Genomic DNA, 16272 nt, shown 5'->3' with positions numbered 1-16272 from the left:
CGGCCTGATCTGGCAGAGCCAGATTACAGAACTGAGTCTTTGCAAAGGATTCTTCCAAGACACAGCCCAGACTGCCCCTGTAGTTGCCGGCCCTATCTGCCCTGCCCCTTTGTACTTGGAATTCGAGCCGGTGTTACAGATGAAGACTTTATGACTTCATTTCAGATAATGCACTTGGGTACAGTTTGCCTGGTGGTTGCCTAAATTTAAACGAAGTGGGTTGGGGTGGGTGGTAGTGAAGAAGATTGGCTTGGTGCTTTCATTAAAGCACAATGTGTTGGGGGAAGGTTCGATTTTTATTTTTACTTCGCTGAATGGGAGTTGAGCGCAGAGCTGAGGTTTTTTTTTCCCCCTTTTCTTTCTTCCTTTTTAATTAAATATCTATATCTTTATATTCTCATATCAGAACTGGTGGGTGCAGTTCACTTTCATCCCCAGTATAAATTTAAGTAGGTTGAATTGGAATATTATTATAATTTGGCATTAGGGGCAAGTGTAGTTGCTGGGCAAAGCCTCTTAAACGTCTGTAGATTTACTGTGGTCAGACTAGGATTTCATTGCCAATGCTAGGTACTTGCTGGCTTTGTGACCCTGGATAAGTCATTTAACCTTTCTGGACTTTAGTTCCCTCCCCTGTAAAATGTCGATAGCAGTACGTACGTTTTAGGATTGATGTACGTCTGGAATTACATATGCGAGGCCCTGACATGCTGTGTGGTGCAGGGAGGGTGCACATGAATTATTGGTCTCCATCCTCCACTGTGTCTTCCAGGTCCACCAAGTTGGGAGCGGACCAGGGGTTGAGGTGAGGGGATGGCCTCCTTAAGGAGGCAGGGAAGGGACGGTGTGGAGGCATGTGCCGTTGTTTGTGTGTGTGTGTGTGTGTGCACGCGCGGGCATGTGTGTAGGGGGAATTGGAGTTTGCGGGAAACCTGCAAACTCTCTTTGAAGAATTGTTGTTGTTGGGTACCACTGAGTTGATTCTGACTCACAGTGACCACACGTGACAGGAGAGTGCCCCGCAGGGTTTACTTGGCTGTAATCTTTGTGGAAGCGTATCTCCAGGCCTTTCTTCCACAGAGCGACTGAGTGGGTTCCAACCACCAACCCTTGGGTTAGCAGCTGAGGGCTTTACTGTTGGCACCACCAGGACTCCTTCGGGTGATATGGGGATAGCATTAGAAGCCCGAGTAAGAAGCCTGAGCACTTGGACTTTCGCCCCAGGGAACTATCTTCTTGGGGGGAGTTCCTTGTTGCAGTTAGTCTTCTCAGCCTTTGAAAATCCAGATTTAAAAATGTATTTTATTTATTGTTTCTCTGGCTACAAAAGCAACACGTTATAGAAAAGTTGGAGCATACAGAAAATCGTAGATAAGAAAATAAGAATTACCTATAACCCCACTCTCCTGGAAGAAACCACCATGAGGATTTTGAAGTCGATGCCTCCAGGTTTTTTATGCGTCTGTTCATATGGTGTGTTTGCTTGCTTGTTCATTTTAACAAAACTGGAATCATACTAATATCGTTGTGTAACCTGCTTTTTAAAAAAATTATTTTGTTGTTGTTGAGAATGTACACAGCAAAACATACCCCCATCCAACAGTTTCTGCATGTACCATTCAGTGACATTGATTCCATTCTCAGAGTTGTGCAACCATTCTCACCCCCTTTTTCTGAGATGTTCCTCCCCCATTGGAAACCCTGGCGGCGTAGTGCTACAGCTGCTAGCCAAGAGGTCGGCAGTTCGAATTCGCCAGGAGCTCCTTGGAAACTCTCTCGGGCAGTTCTGCTCTGTCCTGTAGGGTCGCTATGAGTCGGAATCAATCTGATGGCAGTGTGTTTGGTTTGGGTTTGGGTTTCCTCCCCAATTAACGTTAACTAACTGCCCCCTAAGGTTCCCATCTGATCTTTTGAGTTGCTGTTGTCAATTTGATCCTCTATGTGTAGCCTGCTTTTAAAACTGAATACGTTGTATTTTCCAGTCATAAGCTGTCTTTCTAAGCCATAATTTTCGGTGGTGGCGCGGCATTCTAGTATTCAGATATTCCATAACTTATTTAACCAGCCCCCCTATTGTTAGTCATTTAAATCACTTTCCATTCTTTTTGCTCCTTCACCTAATGCTGCCGTGAATTTGGGAAGGCAGATTTTAATAGCTAGATCGCTGTTTTAGGAAAGAAATTCTCTGGTGAAGCATGCTGAACCAAATGGTTTCATTAGTTTCACGTCGTCTCATGCCTTACATGCTCCTTAAAGACCTTTGAGCTCTGTTAGCAAATTCACCGTATAGGTAAGCCCGGTACTTCTCCTGAGTTTCTACCCCATACTTCAAATACTGCCCATCCGTCAACTGCATCTCCTGTGGGAAGCCTTATCGAGGCATTGGGCGCAATGAGAGATCACAGCTGCCCAGAAGATTCTAGTTCAAGCCCTGACGATGTCACTGTCAAGTGGAATGACCCTGAAAATTTTGTGTTGCTTTTTTGACACTCAGTTTCCTTATCTGCAAAATAAGGACAGTAATACTTTTCTGAGGGAGCCCTGGTGGCGCAGTGGTTAAAGAGCTCGGCTGCCAACCGAAAGGTCGCAGTTCGAACCCACCACCTGCTTCTGGGAGAAAGATGTGGCAGTCTGCTTCCCGAATGATTACAGCCTTGGAAACCCTATGGGGCAGTTCCCCTCTGTCTTATAGGGTCACTATGAGCGGAATCAACTCAACCACAGTGGGTAGGTAATACCTTTCTGACCAGATGTTGAGAATGAAATGCAGTCATGGCCTGGGATGTGTTCTGTACCATTAAAGGTATTAGTTGTTAGCATTGGCCCTTGACCTCTTCGAGAAACAATTACAGGGCCTAGTCCAGTGGTATCCCTAGGTGGGACAAACAGTTAACACACTTGGCTGCTTAACTGAAAGATTGGTAGTTTGAGTACACCCAGAGGCAACTTAGAAGAAAGGCTTGGTGATCTACTTCTGAAAAGTCATCCATTGAAAACCCTATGGAGCACACTTGAACTCTGATACACATAGGTCACCAGGAGTCTGAATAGACTTGAGGGCAACTTGTAGTTTAGGCGGGTGGTGTGCCAGCTCATGAGAGCCAAATGTGCACATCTCTTTCTGTTTACGTGTTCAGTGGCTCTCAAGTTAGTAGCATGAAATTGGCCAAATTGGAGGTATTTACACCATGGAAATCGACAAGCACTACAGTCAAGGCTTTTTTTTGGAGAACTAGTTATTAAATATTTACCAGCACGCCACAGGACTAGTGTGCAGTCTACTTATTTGACATTTGATATACATTGTCTTGAGTTTATAGTTCTGCTTTCATACATTAATTTCTCACTTTCACCAGCTGGACTAAGCTCTTGAGGGCAGGAATTAGATATTTGAAAACTTTAATTGCTCAGATCATGGCTATCTTAGTTATCTAGTGTTGCTGTGACAGAAATACCACAAGTGAGTGGCTTTAATAAACAAATTTATTGTCTCACTGTTTAGGAGGCTAGAAGTCCAAATTCAGGGTATCTGCTCTAAGGGAAGGCTTTCTGTCTCTGATGGCTTTAGGGGAAGGTCCTTGTCTCTTTTCGGCTCTGTTCTTTGGTTCCTTGGTGACGTTCACGTGGCTTGGCATGTCTCTTCCCCCATCCCTGCTTGGTTGCTTGCTTGTTTCATCTCTTTTATATCTCAAAAGAGGTTGACGTAAGACACACCCTACACTAATGCTGCCACATTAACATAACAAAGAAAACCCATTCCCAACCACAGGTATTGGGGTTAGGATTTACAGCACATATTTTGGGGGCCCACAGTTCAATCTATAACAATGGCTATGATATTGTTGTTGTGAGGTGCCGTGGAGTCAGTTCCAACTCATAGCAACCTTATGTACAACAGAACGAAACACCGTCTGGTCCTGCATCATCCTCACCATCGTTGCTGTGTTTGAGCACATGGTCACAGCCACTGTGCCACTCCATCTCACCGATGGTCTTCCTTCCTTTCGCTGACCTTCTGCCTTACCAAGCATGATGTCCTTCTCCAGGGACTGGTCTCTCCTGATAACATTGCTTCTAAGGAGCACTCTAGCTATACTTTTTCCAAGACAAATTTGTTTGTTCTTCCGGCAGTCCATGGTGTATTCAGGATTCTTTTCCAGCACCATTATTCAAATGCATCAGTTCTTCTTCAGCCTTCCTTATTCATTGTCTAGCTTTCCTGTGCATTTGAGGCAATTGAAAATACCGTAGCTTGGGTCAGGTGAACGTTAGTCCTCAAAGTTACATCTTTGCTTTTCAACACTTTAAAGGGGTCTTTTGCAGCTGATTTGCCCAATGCAATATGTCATTTAATTTCTCGACTGCTGCTTCCATGGGCATTGATTGTGAATCCAAGTAAAATGAAGTCCTTGACAACTTCAATCTTTTCTCTGTTTATCACGATGTTGCTTACTGGTCCAGTTGTGAGGATTTTTTTTTCTTTATGTTGAGGTGTAATCCATACTGTAGTCTTTGATTTTCATCGATAAATGCTTCAAGTCCTCTCTGTTTTCTGTAAGCAAGGTTGTGTCACCTGCATATCGCAGGTTGTTAACGAGCTTTCCTCCAATCCTGATGGTGAAGTCTTCTTCATGTAGTCCGGTTTCTCAGATTATTTGCTTAGCATACAGATTGAATAAGTATGGTGAAAGGATATACCCCTGACACACACCTTTGCTGATTTTAAACCACTCAGTATCCCCTTGTTCTGTTTGAAAGACCGCCTCCTGGTCTGTGTACAGGTTCTGCGTGAGCACAATTAAGTGTTCTGGAATTCCCATTCTTCGTAGTTTTACTCATAATTTGTTATGATCCACACAGCCAAATGCGTTTGAATAGTCAATAACATACAGCTAAACATCTTTCTGGTACATACCAGAATAGCTATGATAGGAACCCATAAAGCGGTATTTATGCAAATGAACTTGTGACTTTAAACTACATGGAAAAATTTTACACTGAGACTTAAGCTCTGAGGGATCCATAGTGGCTAGACAAGCTCAGGGCCCAGTCCTCTTTTTAATGACCCTTTGTAGATGAATCTCACACATCAACACAATTTTAGTTATTTAGCCTAAAAACTGCCCAGGGTGTAATAATGAGACTTTATTTCCCTGAGCTTCCATCGGTGACTGTAATAATAGTGACTAACAAGCAATAGCTAACATTTATTGATTGTTTGCTGTATGCCAGGTACATCCCAAATGCTTTTACAATCATTATCTTGTTTGACCCTCACTTCAGTTATAGAAAGAACTTGTTATCATTATTATCCTCATTTTATAAATGAGGAAAATGTAGAACTTAGAGACATTAAGTAACTTGGTCACGGTTAAGGAAAGCCCAGAATTGACTGTGCATGCGATCTTTCAGTCATTTGCTCATTCAACATCAAAGCCAGTTTTTCATTCATTCATTCATTTGACATCAAACCCCTGCCATGTGCCAGGTGCTGCTCTCCCTGCCAGGATGAACAAAACCAGTCCCTGCCCTCAAGAAGCATTCCTTCTTATGAGCAAGACAGATAATAAACATGTGAACATATACTACAGTGTCAGGCGATGATGGGAGCTATAAAAAAATCAATCAGGAGAGGGGAAACATATACTACAGTGTCAGGCGATGATAGGAGCTATAAAAAAATCAATCAGGAGAGGGGATACAGGCTTTTGGGAAGAGGCAGGGGGTTTGGGGTTTGGCCATTTAGGTTCCAGCCCTGGCTGTCTGTCTCACAGCCTACCCTGTACCTAGCTGAGTGCCTTGCACACAATAGGCCCTTGTCCCATTTTTATTGTTTGAGTGATTGGGAGCAAAGCTTTTTTGCATGGGCATGATATAGGAAGGAACCTTGAGAGCTCACGGTAAAGCTCAATTCAGGTACATACACACATTGAACCCCTCGGTGTACAGACCCGTGTGTGCTGGGCAGGTGGGGTGAACACAGAAGGCTGAGTGGGGAAGGAGGGAGGAGAGATGAGCTCTGTGGTGGCTGGGGATGGGATCGTCAGGAGGTAGCAGAGGGTGTGCAGATTTAGAACCAGAGACCCACAGGGCTGGCAGCTTCTTTGTGTTCTCAAGGTACACGTGGATACAGAGAGACACGGAGGGCAGGATGACTCCCTGCGGCCTCCTGGTGAGACTATTCAGCAGAGTGTAGAGCCCAGTTTTTCCTCTTGCCCTGATCTAGTCCTGTGTCTTGTGCAACACCACCTTGTCTGCTAGATTTTTTTAAAAAACCCAACTGGTGAATAATGTCAGATGGGTGCAGTAAGCTAATTTAGGGACCCGTTGAAGGGGTAGCCCTTACCCCAGGCATTCACGATCTAAAATGGGCTATGAGGACAGACTACCCTATCCCTCAATATTTACTTCTAAAAGACGACATCTTCTGGTATGGAACAGACAAGAAGACTGTTAGGGCTGCCTCCCCCTACGCCTGCCGTCTCCCATGCCGTGGGCACCAACTGGTGTCTAGCGTGGCTAAGCCGGTGTTGACTGAGCAGCTACTGCATGTTCATTTGATGAGATAGTGAAAAGCCCTGCCCTGGGAGTTAAGAGAAGTGGCATGCAGTTTCTACTCTATTGTTACTGACTTAGCTGTGTAATACAGGCCTTGTTCTCGGTTTCCTCATCTGTAACAGGAGGGAGCAGGCTCGATGATTATCGCTGTCCCTGTTTACCCTGACCGTTAGTGGTTCCAGGACTCCAAGCCAGAGACAGATGGGGCCCTGCTTGCAAAGCATTTAAGTCTCTCTGTGCTGTGAGTCAGAATTGACTCCATGGCAGTTTGTTTGGTTTTTGGTTTGGTCCCTTTTCCAAGTGGCCATCACTCCCCGGAGTGCAGGTTTGGGGAAAGATTTGGAAAGGCCTGAGTAATGCAAAGGCTGGAATGTCTCTCATTCAGGATATTTCTTGGTCTGTGGGTGCCAAGTATTTATTCCCCTTGGTTCCCAGTTGTAAGCCACCTGGTATTAGCTGGTGGTTAAGCGGCCTTTCCCCACACAAGACGTTCCCCGCAAAATAAAGCTCGCCCACAAGTGTTTTTTCAGTGGGCCCACTGTCAAAAGGAGAGGGTGAACTTTTGGGTGTACTTTCCTAGTGGTTGGGTGGTTGTGATTTCTGTCTTTCGTACAGTCCTGGTGTCTCACTCAGAACAGTACGGCTCCTCATCCTGGTCCCTCTGATGGCCTCCCACTGAAACTTTACAGTGCGCACACAAACGCTTCAAAGATAAAAAGTTGTGAGGTGAGGAAGCAACAGGAAGTGGGGAAGGGAGCAGAACAAAGCTTGTGATGTGTCCTCAGAACGCTGCTGACTTTTTTTTCCTTTTTAAAATCATATAGTTCTCTTAAATTGTTGAGGTAGAAGTTCTTTGGGTTAAATGGCATCTTAAGAGGCGGATGGAGAGAGTGTGGGGTGGGTGGAAAACAAATTTAGGGAAGACGTAAACAACCCCCGGCTTGGCAAAAGTTATGCAAATTCATGTCAGTTGGTGCTCTCCGAGGCTGTTTGATCCTTTCACTCCACCTTTCTTTAGTGAGGGCTGGGGAAAGTTATTTAAATTACTCCTTTTTTAGACTTTCCTTTATAGGACTAGATACAGCTCTTCTTGTACGTGAAGAGGAGCCCTGGCAATCCAGTGGTTAAGCATTTGCCTGTTAACCAAAAGGTCCGCAGTTGGAATCCATTGTCCGCTCCTTGGGAACCCTATGGGGTAGTCCTGCTCTGTCCTGTAGGGGTGCTATGAGTCGGAATCCACTCGACGGCAATGGATTTGGGGGTGTTTTTTTGCTATGTGAAGATGGTGGAGAAAGTAAATTCTAGCCCCTACATCTTTATTTTTCTGCCTCTACCTTGGTTCGTGCTTCCCTTATGAATGCCTTAAAAGGAAAAGAGCAAATCCAATAATTAGTTTATTGTGTTGTGAAGGGCCCAAGTATGTCAACTTTAACAAGACCCCACCAAGCATTGCAGAGAATTGTCACTCCCTAAAGTGCCACCCATCAGGGAGAGCACACTTCACACTACAGGGGCAAATCAATGGCTGCCCAGATGGGGAGAGAGACTGTTAGTGGAAGAGTAAACATGGCTCCGAGGAATGAAAGTACTGATAGGCATTCCGTCTTCGAATATTGTAGCCCAATTGTTGGTAGCTGCCATCTAGTTGGCCCCTGAGTCGCAGTGAACCCCTTGCACAAGAGAGCAAAACATGATCGGTTACAAATCTAGACCTTTGTGATCCATAAGGCTTTCATGGGCTGGTTTTCAGAGACAGATCTCCAGGCCTTTCTTCCTAGTCTGTGTTAGTCTAGAAACTCCACAGAAACTTTTTTTTTAGCATCGTAGCAACATATGAGCCTCCGTGGACAGACGGGTGGTAGCTGCACATGAGGTGCACTGGCTGAGAATCGAACCTAGATCTCCTGTGTGGAAGGCAAGAATTCTATCACTGAACAACCACTGCCCCCGTAGCCCAATTAGCTGGGGCTAAATGCCCTACATAGGGGCTAACAGTAGTAATGGAACTAGTGATAAGAGCAGTGTGTTTGTGTACACTTCACCTGTAGTCCTCATTTTAGCTTCCTACCAGGCCTATGAAGTTGGCAGGGAAGGTATTACAGGTGCTTAATAAACAGAAGCTGAATAACGTTACTAATGAAAACAGGAATGATAAGCCAGTGAGTGGTTAATGGGCACGTTTTATGGGTCCTGTGCTAAGGCCAAGGCATGATCTTACTGAGGGAACTCCATTTTACACATGGGCAATTGAGCCCTAGCTCAGTGACCCAAGATGATGGGGCAGGTATTAAACCAGGAGTCTTGCCCTGAATTCATTTGTGCAACAGCTTCTGCCTACCCTGTCGCCTTCTGTGTTCACTGGTATATTTCTGACATGACTGGGCTTGGGGTGTGGCCTGGCAATAAAATGTCTGTTGAGGGACACTTGCTGGTCCAGGGGAGTTCACAACCCAGAGTCCATTAGCTTTGCTCATGGGTAGGTGGCCTTGCCACCAATACACAGAGGGGCACCTTGCTTCCCGTCCGTGACTGGCCTTGCAGATTTATGTGTCAGTTGTATTCCACAGGAATTGCCCCAGTGAGCAGGCTATTGTTTGAAGGGAAAGTTAAGTTTGTTTTTCTCCTAAGCCACTGCCCCTCCCCAGTTGTATTTTATGTATATGGCATTTTATATGAGATTGTGTTCGTGGCCTGCTCTGAGTGTCTGAGGTAAAGTCTTGGTGACCGGTTGTGTGGTAGACAGACAGAGGCTATTTTTACCTGTGAGACTTGTGGTGCGTCGAGGCAGCAGTAGGCGAGTGCGCATTGTGACGTGCAACTCAGGCATCTTCCTGGTGTCTTGTGGCTTCAATTCTGTGTTTTGTTTTAATCTTGTTTGGGGAGAGGCATGCTGGGCACAAGCAAACTGGACTGTCAGCTAATTCATTGAAGTTGTGTACAGTGAGTAGAAAGACTAGGGCGTGGGAGTGAAGCGATAAAAAACCAGGTAGGATTGCCTCCTGGTTTGGCACTCACGGGTTAATTTTAGGAGCTCCCTTTTTCTAAAAGGAGCCCTGGTGGCACCGTGGTTAAAAGCCTGGCTGGTAACCAAAAAGTCAACAGTTTGACTCCACCAGCGGCTCCTTAGAAACCCTATGGGGCAGTTCTACTCTGTTCTATAGTCACTATGAGTTGAAACTGACTCAACAGCATATAACAACAACAAACTTGTCTGGAGCCCTGGTGGCGCAGTGGTTAAGAGCTGGGCTGCAAACTGAAAGGTCGGCAGTTCAAATCCACCAGCTGCTCCTTGGCAACCCTATGGGGTAGTTCTGCTCTGCCCTGTAGGGTCACTATGAGTCGGAACTGACTCAACAGAAACAGGTTTGTTGGCTGCTAACCAAAAGGTTGGCGGTTCAGCAGGAGAAAGCAATATGCCCCTGTGAAGATTATAGCCTAGGAAACCCTATGGGGGCAGCTCTCCCGTATTCTGTATAGTCCCAGTAAATTGGAATCGACTGGATGGCAACGGGCTTAAATTTGCCTGGAAGGGTCCCTGGTGCACCTGACAACGACAACAAAATGCATGTAGAGTCCCCACCTTCTGAAGACCCCAACCCTTAAATGTCTCTTAATCTCTCAGTGCCCACAAGCTGTTTAAGAGCATGTTAGGTGGTGGTGGCGGTGATTGATGGCTGGCATTTTTCAAATGGATAAAATGATGCGCCCGACTTGGGGAAGGTAGGTAGAGCTTTCAGACAAGTCTCATGGCAGTCTGATTTTCAGTGTTTTATGAACCAGAAAAACGCAGAGAAGTTGGCATGCACATTTGGAAGTTGAACAGATTCAACTGGGGCTCTGTGGTCGCTTTGCTGACAAGATACTAGGCCACCCAGCATGGAGCCCGAGGCCGAGGCCGAGGCCATGGAGGTGGACGTGGAGGTGGACAGAGCTCAGATTTCCCCGTTCTGCCTTTGGGGGTTGGGCACATCTAACTGCTTGACTCATGAGTACAAGCAGATGGAAAGTAATTCTAAACCTCCAGTCCAGCTTCATATTAATATTTCCCGTCCTTTTCCAATACTGACCTAGCTAGTAAAGTTAGCCTCCCCCGCTCCCTGCCCAACTTCACAAAGAAATCAAAGCAGAATCTTCTAGCAACGTTCATTTGAGTTCGGCCCAGGTTCTGTTATTTATCTCTCAGTTGATTTCAGTGCTTTCATAGCTCAGTAGCTCGCTGGGTAAAATCTTGCAGGTTAAATGTATCATCTGTTGATTGTAAAATTCTAGTGGGAAATGTGGCCTTGAATGTGAACATGTGAAGTTGGCTTTTTTTTTTTTTTTAACATTAAAAAGTGGCTCTCTATCTTTGATTATTTGTTTCAGTTCTGTAAGTTCAGTGCTCAGCACTGGGGAGGGGCTGCCTTGCTCACTCACCCAAAAACAGGGAGAATGAATTTGAACAGCTTAAAATTAATAGAGTTTGTGGCTTAGATATCCACTTCGAACTAAACCACCAGTGAATGCCAACCTGAAACGTGTTCTTGTGCCAAAGTAAACTGCAAGGTTGTGGAAAACCATAATGGAAGGGGAGAGGGTGAGTAAGTAGTAAAAGGGCTGGGGGCTTGTCGGAGGGGGCTGAAGACAAGAGAAAGGACAAAGGAAAGGAAAGTCTGGCTAGAGCTCTTAGCCCCCAGGACTTCTTGGTGAGAGAAGGTTTGCAGTGTGTGAACTAAACATCAGTGTTCTAATTCCTGCATTTCCCTAGGTTTGTGTTTTTAAGTTCAGAGAAAAGGCACATATTATTTGTTTTAATGATATGCGTTTACCCCCAATAGCTCACCTTTTTTTTAATTTTTTTTTTTTATTTAGATGCAATTCATCTAGGGCAGTGGCTCTGAACTAGGGGCCATTTTGCCCCCAGGGAACATTTGGCAGTGTCTGGCGCAATGATTAAGTGCTCGGCTGCTAACCAGAGGTTGGTGGTTCAAACCCACCCAGTGGCTCTGTGGGAGAAAGACTTGGTGATTTTGATTGTCATAACTGGGGGGGGGGGGGGGGCAGGGGTGCTACTGGTGTCTAGTGGGTGGAGGCCAGGGATGCTGCTAAATACCCTGCAGTGCACACACAGGTCAGCTCCCACAACAAAGAACTATCAGTTCAAAATGTCAGTGGTGCTGAGGTTGAGAAACCTTGATCTGAGGGCTTGGTTGCTGTCCATTTCATCTTTAAACAGAGCTGTGTCTCAGTACTGGGCTGTGGAACATACATCTGCTGAAGTGGAACCACCAGGCCTGCAAAGCTTATTGCTCCAAGGATCTGACAGGGTCCCAGGAGTTGGCTTCTCCACCCAGCTGTAATAATTCTGCACCTTAGAGGAATTTTCCCCCTTTTCTTCCAGCATTTCTCCATCTTGTCTTGTTGCTTGATGGACCCGGCCCCCAACCTTAATTCTCTAATGCAGAGCATTTTGCCCCAGCCCATTCAGAAAGCTACAAAAATACTGGTGTTTTTCTGTCTGTAGCACTCATCTTAAGGCTAAATTGGGGGAGTCCTTGGTCCTCTTTGGGATATCTGTTTTTATCTACCCCAAGACAGAGGTTAATAAATCTCCAAATTGCTATTCTGCATAGGATGTGTCCTGTGTACCATCCCCCCCCGCCCGGCCCCCATGTAGAGAATTAAAAATGTGAGCTATTTAATCAACTATAGACTTACCGCCACTCAACTGTAAAACACATACCTCTTTCAGGCCACTTTTTGACAAGTTTCAGGTAAGAACGATAGCATATTAAATTATTAGGCAGTTTTATGACTGTGTAAGGAAGATTTATCCTTTGATGAATAAATATTGTGGTAGCCCAATTTAGAACTTGACAAATGCTGATTTATGGCTTAACATATAAGGGTTATTTTATGATGAAATGGCAGTGGTGGTGGGGCAGGTTTAAAAGTGATGGCTGTGGCACCTTTGAGTAAGACACCATTAAAACACTGCCATAGGCAGAGCTGCAGGGTTGTTTCTGGGGTGGCTGTGGGGGGTTCCTGCCGTCCCTGAACTCCGATACTGGTATCGTGGTCCAGGTCACTTTGTGCTGCACTGTCCCGATGGCTAGCACTTTGAGGCGTTAGTAAAAGTGGGGGTGCCTCCTGGGTCCCTGGCATTTGATTCTGCAGTGCACCTTCTAAAGGCTTCTACCATTCCGTGTAAATTCAGGGTGTTAGTGGCCCCAGTGTCAGAGGTTGTACATTTTTCAGGTGAGGGGAAGGTAGTTGTTTTTTTTATTAATAAATTAATTAACTAATAGTTGTTTTTGGGGGGAATATATACACAACAAAACATACACCACGTCAACAATTTCTGCAAGTACAATTAAGTGATATTGGTTACATTCTTCAAGTTGTGCCACCTTTCTTGACAACCTTTGCTAAACTGTTTTACGGCCATTGACATAGATTCACTGCCCTCTCCCTAAGCTTTTCATCTATCCTTTCAAGTTGCTGTTGTCAATTTGATCACGTAGAGATAACTCTTTAAAAGAGCATAATGTTTAAGGCAGACGTGCTTTTCTAATTAGGTGAAACTATTATTTGGTTCAGAGATGACTTCAAGGGATAGTTTTCATTCAAGTTTTAAAGATTTCCTTAGGGTAATAGTTTCAGGGGGTCATCTGGCTGCAGTAGCCCCAGAAAGTCTGAATTCCATGAAAATTTGGAATTCTCTTCTGTGTTTTTCAGGGGAAGGTAGTTTTGAGGATGAAAGTTCAGCACTGGTCAGTTTCTTGTGTTTTCTGGATGTTGTGATCATGCTATTTTTGAATTAAAACCTTGGCCAAGGATGGACAATGAATTCTCTAGTATGGGAATAAGAATGTAAAACAGAAACTACCTATAATGCCTGGCATGCATGGTGGTGGTAGAGCTAGATCAGCCACCTAAAATCTTTTTCTTTTCGCTTTTTATTTATTTAGTTTTTGACTAGTTAATATATGAACATGGTATACAGTTTGGAAGTTACAAAGGTCTAAAGAGCTATGAAGTAATTCTCCCTCCCATCCATGTCCCCCAGTCTCCCCGTTCCCCTCTCTGGAGGTAAAACGAGTTGCTGTGGAGTTTATTCTGACTCACGGCTACCCCGTCTGTCGTCAGAGTAGAACTCTGCTCCATAGTATTTTCAACGACTGATGTTTTTTCGAAGTAGATTGCCAGGCCTTTCCTTTGCAGTGCCTCCAGCCTTTCTCTTAGCAGCTGAGAGCATTAACCATTGGTTACCTTTTCAAAGATAACCTATGTGTTTAAATGCATGTATGAATACATAGTATTTTTCAATAAATGTTGGCATACTATTCAGGTCATTCTGTGCCTTGCTTGTCATACCTAACAGTATACATTGAAAATCATTCCAGATTGTGACATAGAGAATGCCCTCCTTTTTTGTTTGTTTGTTTTCCAGCTGGAGAGTATTACGTTATAACTTAAGTAGGCCCCAGTGGTGGGTGCTGAGGTTGTTTCCAATCTTTTGTCATTACAAACCATACTGCGTTGAGTATCCTTGTGTACACACCACTTTGCATATGTAGGAATATGTCTGTAGGATAAATTCCTTGAAGTAGAATTGCTCGTAAAAGTGTATGTATGTTTGTGATTTGGGTAGACATTGCAAGGAGGTTGTTGCAGTTTATACTGACACCATTAATGAGTGAGACATTCTTGCCATCACAGTGAATTATCACACTTTCTGATCTTTGCCAGTCTGATAGGTGAAAATTGGTACTATCTCAGTTAGTTTTAATTTGCATTTCTTTTATGAGTGCGGTTGAGCATCTTTTCATGTGTTTAAGATCCATTTGTGTTTCCTTTCCTTTCGATTATACTCTTTGCCCATTTTCCTACGGGGTTGTTGGTCTTCCACAGTTGTTTAGATTTGGCATCTCTTTGACCCAGCTCTGTGTTTGGCATAGTTCCCTGCTGGGGGTTACGGCAGGCTGTGCATTCAAATGAGACTTCGGAGAATGGGATATATCAACTGCTCTGGTGATGAAAATGGGTCTGTCTTCTTGGGCGTAGCCATTACTGCCTCTGAGGCTGCTGGAGTCCCCGAGGCAAGTCGTTTCTGGCTCTTACTCCCTCAGTGCTCCTACAGAGCTGGGACTGATCTGTCTCAGGCAGGGAGCAGTGCCTAAAGGTGTGTTGGACACATGAGAATGAGCTGGCTGGTTTTTGGGGTGGCTGTGAGTGAGATGGGGGAGGACTGGGAGAGAGAATGGAGTGGGGGATCCTGGGCATTGAGTATTTGAATTTAGACAGATTCACAGGAAAGGGACATGGCAGTTACTCTTAAATTTACAAATACATGGTTTCTGAAACATCAGGAAAAATAGGATAAACATATTTTTAAGCAGTATGCAAGTTATATTTTCCATACTATGCTCCATATGTTTCCCTCAAAACTCCAAACACTTAGAAGTTCATCTAAACATAAAGCAGTGATTCTCAAACAGGAAGGGTAGAATTTTTTTAAACCTGAGGCTCCTGAAAGAAGAGGTCACCCACGCTGGCAGGATGGCATTTTGAGAGGATGTCCAGGCTCTGAGGACAGCGGGAAGATGGGCCACCTGAGTCTCCCTTTACTTAGGCCCTCAGGATGCCTGTTGCCAGGTAGCTTTCTGCATTCAACCTTGGAAGTTCGGAGAAACCAGTGGACATACCTGAAGATTTTCAACTTTGGATTCAACCACTGCCTGGCTGAAATCTTTGTCCCTTTGTACCTGTGCATAACTTTGGGCAGGACTCAGTCATCTCATCTATATAAGGTGACTAGTGTTAGCAGTGTTGTGAAGATTGACTGAGTTAGTGTAAGGAAGGGGACCCTGGGTGGTACAAGTGGTTAATGTGCTTGGCTGCTAACTGAAAGGTTGGAGGTTCGAGTCCACCAAGAGGCACCTCGAAGAAAGACCGAGCGCTCAACTTCCAAAAAACCAGCCTTTGAAAACCCTGTGGAGCACAGTTCTACTCTGATACACATGGGGTCGCCATGAGTTGGAATCGACGGCACGGTATTGGTTTTGGTGGTAGTATATGGAAAGAGCTTAGAACAGTGCCTGTGCTTGTTAGCTGTTATGATTATTGGTTTCAGCTGTTGGAAGTTCCAACCTTCTCGGCCCTCCTCTGATGTTCTGTGGAAACTCTTTGCCACATTGAGCTAGCACACTAGATTCCAGACGAGGCTCTGGTGGCCCCCCTGAGTCCACATGCTCCACCCTGTGTCTTTTCCCAGGAGGCACCAGGAGCTTGTGCCAAGACAGCCCAACGCTGTCTGTCCCCATCTCCACTCATCCATGCCTAACCTCCTTCTTTGAAGAAGAAGTAGCCCTGCCACCCTGAGAGAGGTCTCCTCATTCTACTTTCCTGATTCTGTTGACCACAGCAAATTTACCGTTTCCCACTACATTATTCAGGGGGACTGCCATGGAAAACCCCATATTGGAAGCTGAGACAGTGGTTGTGTCTGGGCTGTGGGCTGCCTCCCACATAGGACCCAGCTCTGTCAGGCCTTGGCGGGGGCTGGGGGAAGGGTTCTCTGCTCCCTGTCCTCTAGGCACATTACACTTCAGCTCAAGCCTCAGCCAGAAAGGACTACTTATAAACTGGGGACAGCCTTTGGGCAGAACCTACAGTCTACTAAAAAGTTGTTAGGTGAAGCAGATTTTTGCTTTTTTTTTTTCTTTTCATTTT

General features: G+C 45.0%; 1 protein-coding gene across 25 annotated transcripts in view; it reads left to right on the top strand.

The window, feature by feature from the left end:
• The window catches only part of TRERF1 (transcriptional regulating factor 1), a 257062-nt gene that overhangs the window by 59573 nt on the left and 181217 nt on the right, over positions 1-16272 (top strand). For 5 of the 25 annotated variants that reach the window (XM_064286054.1, XM_064286052.1, XM_064286044.1 and 2 more), the window contains one exon: positions 8378-8473. The exons of the other annotated variants lie outside the window; for them this stretch is intronic. The gene's annotated coding sequence lies outside the window, so the exon portion shown is untranslated. The remainder of the gene's footprint in view (positions 1-8377; positions 8474-16272) is intronic. 25 annotated transcript variants of the gene reach the window in all.

Source organism: Loxodonta africana, chromosome 1 (assembly GCF_030014295.1).
Source record: "Loxodonta africana isolate mLoxAfr1 chromosome 1, mLoxAfr1.hap2, whole genome shotgun sequence".
Classification (NCBI taxonomy): Eukaryota; Metazoa; Chordata; class Mammalia; order Proboscidea; family Elephantidae; genus Loxodonta; species Loxodonta africana.
The sequence above is the reverse complement of the archived record's forward strand: the minus strand, read 5'-3'. Positions and strand labels throughout refer to the sequence as shown.